Source organism: Amblyomma mixtum, chromosome 4 (genome assembly GCF_055824585.1).
Source record: "Amblyomma mixtum isolate Tamu chromosome 4, ASM5582458v1, whole genome shotgun sequence".
Taxonomy (NCBI): domain Eukaryota; kingdom Metazoa; phylum Arthropoda; class Arachnida; order Ixodida; family Ixodidae; genus Amblyomma; species Amblyomma mixtum.
This window is the reverse complement of record NC_143015.1, coordinates 32,079,922-32,089,616: the sequence shown is the minus strand read 5'-3', so window position 1 is coordinate 32,089,616 and position 9,695 is coordinate 32,079,922. Positions and strand designations below refer to the sequence as shown.

Below are 9,695 nucleotides of genomic sequence, written 5' to 3'. Positions count from 1 at the left end.
TCGTGTCGCCCATGCTTTTAGAGCGCAGCTCTTTGGCACCCGTTTCTGCGTTTCGCGGCGTCGCCCACCCATTATCTGTTATAAACAGCAGTGGACACCTTAGTCGCGCTTTAAGCTGCTAATCCAATGGTGATGGTGAAAAACATTTAGGGGCAATTAAATTTTTACAGAAATGTGATAGGGGTAGGACCCTACTGGCCCTTTGCCTTACAATACTAGGTGGAGTCCCTATTCCCGTGCCCCATTGGCAAGCAACGCCGCCCGCGTCCGTTGAACCAAGGCCTTTTGGCTCTTTAGGTCTTGACAGCCGAGCAGGGCCGCCTCCCAGTCCTCTCTGGTGGGGTTGGGGTTCGGGGGGGGATAGATGGGCTTAATTGACACGCCCAAACCATGTGAAAGGTGTCAGCCACCTCCCCACAGAACTGGCACGCGCCATCAAAGAATGTATTGAAATGTTTAAGCACCGCCGGGCACAGTACAGTGTTAGTAAGAATTTTGATGAGGAGGCGCTCGTCAGCGCGATCCACACTCTTACAAGGGGCCGGGTGGAGTGGGAGCTTGGAAAGCAAAGAAAGGGCGCAAAACTGCCCTCTCAGAACAGTGCACACCTCAATCGTGCTTTAAGCTACGTGACCGTAGTGACAGTTCCGATTTAGCCGGTGAACACGCAAAGCCGTTCCGCTGCCCGTAAGAGTTTACCGTGTCTATACCGCGTCGTAATCACTCTGAAATCTCTCAATCGGATCGGGAGTTGGCCCATATAAAGATGTCGTCAGCGTATATAGAATGATGTGTGTGTATTAGGGAAGGAATCGCGCAGTACTACATTAGTTCACATTCTGAGTAACTCCCACCGGAGGACATTGTAGAACACTCAATGCTTCAGCCAAGAACCAAAAGCGAACATGACGCGTGGCTTCACCTCAGCCAATGAGCAAGGGCGGGAAATTCGAAAATGGCATGGAATCGATTCAACCGCCCCTTCTCGGGCAGTATAATATAACTTGGCCTTTGTGGCTACTACAAAAAGAGCTTCGTCGTCAGAAAGAACGGCAAGCGCAATTGGCAGCCGCACGTCATCCGCATGTATGTTCCATTCGGGAAATGCAAACAGCACCAAGACTCAAACGTGACGTGGCGTCACGAGGAGGTCCAAGAGACTCTTCCTGGTTTTCCTCACCCACACCTTTTCCTTAGGGCGTTTGAAGAATACATGCCCCTCATGCTGAGGTGCATTAGGTGAATGGGCGTTTCTAGCTGCCGGTCATTGAGAGGTCAGCGTGAACAAATACAGTAAGCGCTGCCAGTTTTCACCGCACACTCTGGCGTTGCCGTTAAAACACATCAAGGAGAGCTTTGTAACGGTATAATTCGTTGCCTGCATCAAATGATTTCATAAGGCAAATTTCCTACCTGTGGCCCCCAGAGAATGGCCGATTTTTTTTTAATACATTGGAACAGTGTAAGTTTCATTTCCTCCATCGAATAATTTAATAAGGGATCTGTATTATACCTCTGGCTGTAAGAGAATGGCCAATTTTTTTTCCATGGTGCGGTTCAGGTGTCCCTCGAGATATGTGCGCCAAGTCCTTTTTTTTTGCCTCAATAATTGGGTGTTTTAGCTGAAGATTATTAAGACAAAAACGCAGGATACCATAATAATTCTCGGACTCGACCTGGAGAAGGCTTTTGATAATGTCAGACATGATACGATGTTGGAGAACCTTCACAAACTGGGGGTGGAAATCCGAACCTTCAGCTAGATCCGCGACTTTCTCGCTGGTAGAAAGGTGTATTTTCAAGTAGAACACTATAGGAGGTCTTCACTCACATAACTTCCTTCTCGGCAACAGGGACACCCAGTAGGGATCGGTCCTGTCGCCCTTTCTCTTCAACGATGCAATGCCCAAACTTCCACACCAATTACCGCAGATCGCGCAACTCCACCAAAGCCTTTTTGCGGACGATATCACCTCGGGTCTAGGCTCTCTAAATGATCATTACATTTCTTCTTCGCTGCAGGAGTGTCTTATGCCTCGCTGAGTCGGACGGATCAAAAAGGTAAAAACCTTACAAGTAAAGGAAAGCAGTGCGTAGCAAGGGCCGCATGAAGAATTTAAAACGCCAATAAGGCGAGTATTTATGCTATCCACGATGGAAAAATGAAACATGGGCTGATAATAATAAAAGAAAACAAATGAATTCATGTAAGCGGCACACCTTGAGCTGTTTGTCCTACCGAATGCTTATTGCCACCGCACGGATGGGTCACAAAAGGAAAAATGGAAATATACACAAGTAAACAGGCTTATGGATGTCCCGTTATGGATGTGCCGATTTGAACAGTGAAGCTTCGAAGAACAAAGCACCTGCTAAGATTTTTAAAGGAACTAAATATTTCACGAGCCAAATCTTGCAACCCATTTTTGCCCAGTCTCTTAACACTAGTCAGATTCCAGACGACTGGAATTTAAGCAAAGTTGTACCAGTCTTCAAAGCTGGAAATCGCTCCGACCCCCCAAATTATCGACCAATTTCACTGACATGTATCTCTTGTAAACTTTTCGAACATATAATATACTCGCATATCGCATCTCACCTGGACCACAACCTTTTCTTCTTTCCCAATCAGCGTGGTTTCAGGGCAGGCTTTTCGTGCGAAACTCAACTGTTCGAACTTACAACTGATCTTTACTTAAATCTATTGCTCAATTTGTGTTCTGTTCTGTATCCACTCCTGCTTGGGCCTCACGGCCTGCAGTATGCCATAAATAAATAAAATAAATAAATCTAGACTCTGCCTTCTAAACCGATATAATTTATTTAGACTTCGCGAAGGCATTCGATCGCGTTCCTCACCAGCGTCTCTTTTCCAAACTCTCAGCTCTGTCTCTTGACCCGCTTGTCATATCCTGGATCCACTGTTTCTTAACTAACCGCTTGCAATTCACCGTCATCGCCAGTCAGGCATCTGAAACTACTAGAGTAATCTCCGGGGTACCCCAAGGATCGGTTCTTTCTCCATTACTCTTTTTAATCTTCATTAACGATTTGCTATCTGGTATTTTACCATCTGTCCGTCTCTTTGCGGTCGACTGCGTCATTCATCGCCGCGTCAACAATAGCAGTGATCAGGAATTATTACAGGATGACCTAAGCCGAATTCAGAAGTGGTGTTCCGACTGGCTAATGCAACTCAACGTTTCGAAATGTAAGTTCATGCACATCTCACGTAAACGTTCGATTCTTCATTTTTCGTACTCCCTGAACTCCATAGCGCTGTCTCGAACTAATTCATACCGGTACCTCGGCATCGAGATAACAACCAACCTAACCTCGGCTAATCACATCACACAACTATGTGCTAGTGCCTCCAGATCACTCGGATTCATCAGCAGATCACCTTTCATGTCCATCGCAGCCATCAGACAACTAGCATATGAAACGTACATTCGGACTAAACTAGAATACGCCTCAACAATATGGAATCCTCACCAGACCTACTTGATAGATTCACTCGAAGCCATCCAGAATCGGGCAGCACGCTTCATCACCTCACAGTATAAATCTCAGCTCAGCATCACAGCGTTGAAATCATCTCTCGGCATCAGTTCATTAGCCTTTCGCCGGAAAAATTCAATCCTTTGTCTTTTTCACAAACTGTACTTTAACTTTCCAGCACTTCGAGCAAATCTTCTACGAGCTCCGGTACGGTCATCTCAACGTTTATTTAACTCCTTAAGCATACAGCGTTTGCACGGCTCCACCAATTCTTTCAATAAATCTTTCCTTCCCAGTGCGATAGAAAGCTGGAATAACCTCCACGAGCACATTGTCATTGAGACTAACCCTTCCAGATTCAGAGAGCTCCTAATCGACCATCTCAACGACAAATAATTTTTTCCAGCACCATATATGTCAGCTTCCCAGCACCACATTGTTCTATTTCCAAACTTGTAATCTGCTTTTGTTTATATTTCTGCTACACTCTGTCATGACTTGAATATTTGAATTTGTTACTTCTGTCTTTTTTCGTCTTGTTCTATTTTTTGCTATTCTTTATTGTATATTTTGTATATTTTTCTGTATTTCTATATTCCTTCTATATTTATATTCATGTATGACTGCTGAACACCCTTGTACCACCTCCCCCCTTTTGTAATGTCCCTAACGGGACCTTTAAGGCTTAATAAATGATGATGATGATGATGACCCTTGCTGACGGCGACGCGGACATCTAGTTGTGCGTCTAAGCTCAACAAAGCGCACGCTACGAATAGCTTGGAGGACACCTAATTATCAGTGTTTTTTACAATGCAACAGCAGAAGATACTCTTTGGCAGCCAACACGTACGACTTTGCCATGTGCGATCCGCGGCTTGTCGCAGGTCTCTTTTACTCTGCATTTGCCGACCTTGATGGTGACAGGGTTATTTCCGTGGCAGCCACCTTCAGTTCTTTTCAATCGCTCCCTTAGAACAGGGCAGGGGATTTTCCTCTTGCACTATGCTATCTACCAAGGGTTCTTTGTTCATGCCTTAGCAGGTGACAGGGTTCTTCCCATTGCGGAATCTTGCGGTCACTCCTCACTTTCCCCTAGAAGGGGAGAGGTGGACTTCCATCAAATCACTTTGCTACCTGCTAACTATTGGAGGTCAGAACTATTCTGTCTTGGCAGGTGGCAGTGGCAGGTGGCATGGTAGTTGCCACCTTGCAGGTGGGGAAGTGTGACAGTCGGAGAGTACGGGGTATAGTGGGGGCTCTCTCACAATCGTATAATTGAAAGCGTTTTGGGGGTTGCCTTCTTGGCAACGGCGAAGACGAACTGGTAGCAATCGGCCGGCTCCAGAATATATGTATACAATCTATTAAACTGGCGCTCTGTTCTTCGTGTAACTTTCAAGACAGCGTGAAAGTTGCACTTGTGGTTTATGTTATGGCCCGCGCTAAAAAACAGCGCCAAAAACGCTTTTGCATAGAAGAATTTGGCTACAATGTGGCAGAATGGGCGCACGATAGAAAGAGTTCAGAAGCCGTTGTGTGACCGCTAGGGATGTGAGTTGTATGTAGCTGTGCGAGCGGCGGCTCCTTATCTTTGAGAGGATCACGGAAACTGACGTTGGCCCTGTCAAGCGCCAAACGCGCTCCCCGCATATTATCGAATGGGACGCTTTCCGCGACGTTCGTAACCAGGACGGGAGAAAGGCAGAAATCACAAACATAGAACAATGGGCGGAGGAACTCCGCAGGGATGCTAAGATTGCGACTAAAACGCTCGACGACAACGCGGAACTTGAAGTACTAGACAGCCGCCTTCTTCATATGTGGGAGGCCAAAGCTAGTGTGGAAAAGCGATTAAAGCGACAAACATTCAGGGGGCACTTTGGCTCTCTAAAGTGCTGCAAGGCGAAAGCTTTTCCTGGCCACTGTTTGTTTTAAGTTACTTTTTATTTTTCATATTTTGTTTCTTATTTTATTTTTTTGCTTCTTTTCTTAAATTTATTGTTTTTTATTTTTATTTTCACATCTTATTTTATTTTGTTTTTATTTTTGTTTATTTTCTTATTTTTATTTTACTTTTCTTGGCTTTACTCCTTTTAATTTATTTATGCAGTCCATGCATTCACTAGATGCGCCTTTATTCATACTGGAACCTTGAGCCTTTTAAGCAGTGACGCCGAAAGGTGGACGAATCTGCCGACGTATCTGTCGACACGGCTGCTGACGCGTCTGTCGACACTCCTGCCGACGCGTCTGTCGACAGGGCTGCCGACGCGTCTGCTAACGACAGTATGAGGCATTAAAGGCTTCCGCCTTAAAAGTGGAATCGCAATCTCAGAAGACGCCTAGCGCGCCACAACAAAGAGATTGAGGCATATGCACTTAGACTCTGCGATCAGAACTGGGAAACAATGTGTGACAAGCTTGAGGGCAATATCGGGCTCGCCAAAACATGGAACCTACTTCGGCACCTCCTCGATCCAGAAGGTAGTAAATTAACACAGCAACAAAATTGACACAAATTAGGTTATAAATTTGAAGGTTCGGAGCAGGAACTCCTCGATGCAATTCGTTGTCGATATATAGGCTCCGCCACCAGATCTTCCTTACCGCGCTATGAGGGTAAATCCAACAGCAAACTAGACGCCCCTATTCACGATTTCGAGGTTCGAGCAGAAATACTAAAACTGAAAACCAAATCAGACCCCGGACTCGATGGTGTAACCAACAAAATGCTCAGAAACCTAGATGATAAATCTATAACAGCGGTGACCAATTTCCTGCAAGAATGCTTGGAGAAGGGTGAGATTCCCAATCAGTGGAAAACCGCTAAGGTAATTTTCATACCTAAGCCAGGGAAACCGCTCAATCTAGAAAATCTAAGGCCTGTATCCCTCACATCTTGCGTTGGAAAACTGATGGAACATGTCATACAAACGCGACTAAACAATTTTATGGAAGACAACGACTTTTTACCCCCATTCGATGATAGGTTTTAGATCGCATTTGTCCACGCAAGATGTCCTGATGCAGCTCAAACATGACATATTAGACACTAAGTCGCTCGATACGAAAGTAATAGTGGGACTTGACCTCACTAAAGCTTTCGATAATGTAAAACACGAGGCGATACTAGAAAACCTGGCTCCTTTAAACGTCGGGGAGCGAACATTCAACTACATTGCCAATTTCCTTTCGGGCAGGATAGCGCGCATCCACTTTGGTGAAATTCAGTCTCAAGACATACAATTGGGCAGCATAGGCAGCCTTCATCAGGGTTCGGTACTTTCCCTTCTTCTCTTCAACGTGGCCATGATACGGCTCCCGAGGAGGCTGCATGTATGCGGACGACATCACCATGTGGATGACCCGTGGACACGACACGCACATCGAAAGTACGCTACATAAGGCAATAAATGAGGTAGAAAGGTATGTCAGCCGTAGGGGCTTGCAATGCTCGCCGCAGAAGTCTGAACTTCTTTTTTATCGACTTTTGCATCAAAGACAAACTAGAACCATCCCTAACATCAAATTAGAAGCTCAAGGCGCGGAGATTCGTCATGTTGAAAAAATCAGAATTTTAGGAATGATTATACAAAGCAACGGGTATAGCGGTGATGCAATAACTAAGATGGAAAACTGCGCGCAACAAACGATGCGACTCATACAGCGGATTGCCAACAGGAGACACGGCATGAAAGAGCAGAATCTCCTACGGCTGGTACAGGCGTTCGTAGTTAGCCGTATCTCATATGCTGCCCCCTTCCTTGATCTTAAAGTTTCAGAAAAGGAAAAGATAAATGGAATTATCAGGCGGTGCACGAAACAAGCTCTAGGGTTGCCCATCCGTACATCCACTCACCGCCTCCTAGAGCTAGGAATAAATTACGGAAGCAGTGAGAACGTCCCAAATCGAATGCTTAGCCGGGACCACAACCGGCAGGGCGATTATAGAAAAATTCAATCTGAGCCGAGATAACAGAACAACCGCCAAAGTTGACATGCTCGGAGAAATTCGGGACAATATAGTTGTACCCCCATCACTCAGTGCGCCGGGCCATACGGGCAGAGGCGCTAGAGAAACGCTTCCGCTCCTACAAAGACGAGGACGTGTTCTACGTGGATGCCGCTGAGTATGGTAAGAACACGATGACCGTCGCGGTCGTCAATAATAAACAACTCCTCAAAATAAGTGCCTCCATACTCTCGGGCAACCCAGACAGTGCAGAGGAAGCTGCGATAGCACTGGCTTCTGTAGGCACAAAAGCGAGGTACATCATGAGTGACTCCAAAGTTGCCATTCTAAATTTCAGCAGCGGCCGGGCCTCCCCTCTAACGAATAGAATTCTAAGCCGTCATGTAATAGACAGGAAAATTACACTAGTCTGGACGCCAGCACATGCATCCTTGCCTGGTAATGAGACGGCCCACGAGTTCGCCCGAGGCTTTTGCTTCCGGGCGGACCCGAGCGAGGTGGTCTTTACAGACAGGGATCGCAAGGTGACCTACAGAGAAATTACTCAGCACTATCGTTTGCAACGAGCTAGACTTCCTCCAGAGGATAGATCCTTGACCAGATACCAAGTCATCAACTGGCGCCGGTTACAAACTTACACCTTTCATAACCCGGCCCTTTGGAGTCTTATGTACCCCGGGAAATTTTCACACAAATGCGCAAACTGTGAACTTAGGGCCACCTTGGACCACATGCTATGGGAATGTCCTCATGCCCCCGGGAGGGACGAGGTATAAACACAAAAGATAAATGGAAGACCATACTACTGAGCTCCGACCCGGCGACTCAGTTACAACTCGTCCGACTGGCCGAAGCCGCCGCCGAGAGTCAAGACCTTTCGGCCGTCGTCTAGGCGGGTAGCCCTCTGGCTGCCCTCTGTCGGACAATAAAAGTTTTCCTATCCTATCCTATCCTATCCTATCCTATCCTATCCTATCCTATCCTATCCTATCCTTATCTTTGACCTTATCCGCGATTAGCAATCCCTGGCGCCTTCCTGGCAACCGGCATATTTACAACACTTGCAGCTTGCCTGGCCTTGGGGCATGGCGTTGTTTTGGTCGTTTCCCAGTCTCAGCGCCACCTCGTCGAGCTCCCATGTACTGTCCTTCCGCGAGTCAGTACTCCAGGCCTGCCGAGCTGCCATCAAGTCGCCCTTTTTCCCGTGACCGTCCTGTCCTCTCCAGACATCATTAACCTTTATGGAGACGCCGTTCCATGTATCCTATGTGACGTCACCCCTATACTACTCAGGAAGAAAACTAGGTGGCCGAGTTCTTAAGATGAAAACCGCGCCCCCTTGGAACCTTCAAAAGCCTCGTAGAGCACATCATACTTTACTGAAGTTTCTGTCGAAGGCGTTTTTGTCTTGGCATTTGTGGACACCGATGCTATGAATTCAGTAATGGCGGAAAGCTTTGTCTCTCATTATGAGAAGTAAATACGCCAATTGCTGATTTATCGCTGAGCACATCAAGTCGTCTGCAGCGTGTTTCGCTCGAGTCGAGCTTCGAGACTTCGTCTATACGATGCGATACAGTGCGTAGTGCTGCCTTCCTGTTCTCATGCTATTAGTCTGGGCTGAGATTTCCTCTAGCAGCATGAAGTTCCTACCGACTGTACTCGAGCTGAAGCCATGTTCTCTTTCCTGCCGAATCTTAGCCGGACGGTACTACTTTTGCTCCTTGTGTGAAAGCCCTCGCCGCCGAAGACAGCGACACCGTACTGACTGTGTCCTCTGGTGTCTCCATGCTTTTGATCCCGAACCCATTTTCCTCCCCTACCGCTTTGCGCCTTGGTGAATGTTTCGACAGTGTCCAACCCCTCTCCCCCGGAGTCTCATTGGGGAGGAGGAGGTATACGTGCGCCGGATTCGGGCAGGAGCGGCTCTGACTCTTTCTGTGCGTCATCGGTGGTGTGACAAGCAAGGGCGTCCGCAGAATTTTTTGCAGGGGGGGGCCCCATTGGTTGTTGGCGCCGGAGGGGGGGGTATGTTCGTAGCAAAAAGGCACTATTTGCGGAGTAAATTTATTTATTTATATACAAATAAAATAAATAAAATACACGCATGAAAGAAAAATTACAAACAGCAAATTAAAGCGAGGCTAGGAGAGATACATTGGAGTTTATCAACGAAGAAACAATTAAAATTAATAAAAATGCAAAAAGATACTATCAC

General features: G+C 46.6%; 1 pseudogene; it reads left to right on the top strand.

Moving 5' to 3' along the window:
- The first annotated feature begins 4,696 nt into the window (after positions 1-4,696).
- Positions 4,697-8,369, top strand: LOC149346076 (uncharacterized; annotated as a pseudogene).
- Positions 8,370-9,695: the final 1,326 nt, after the last annotated feature.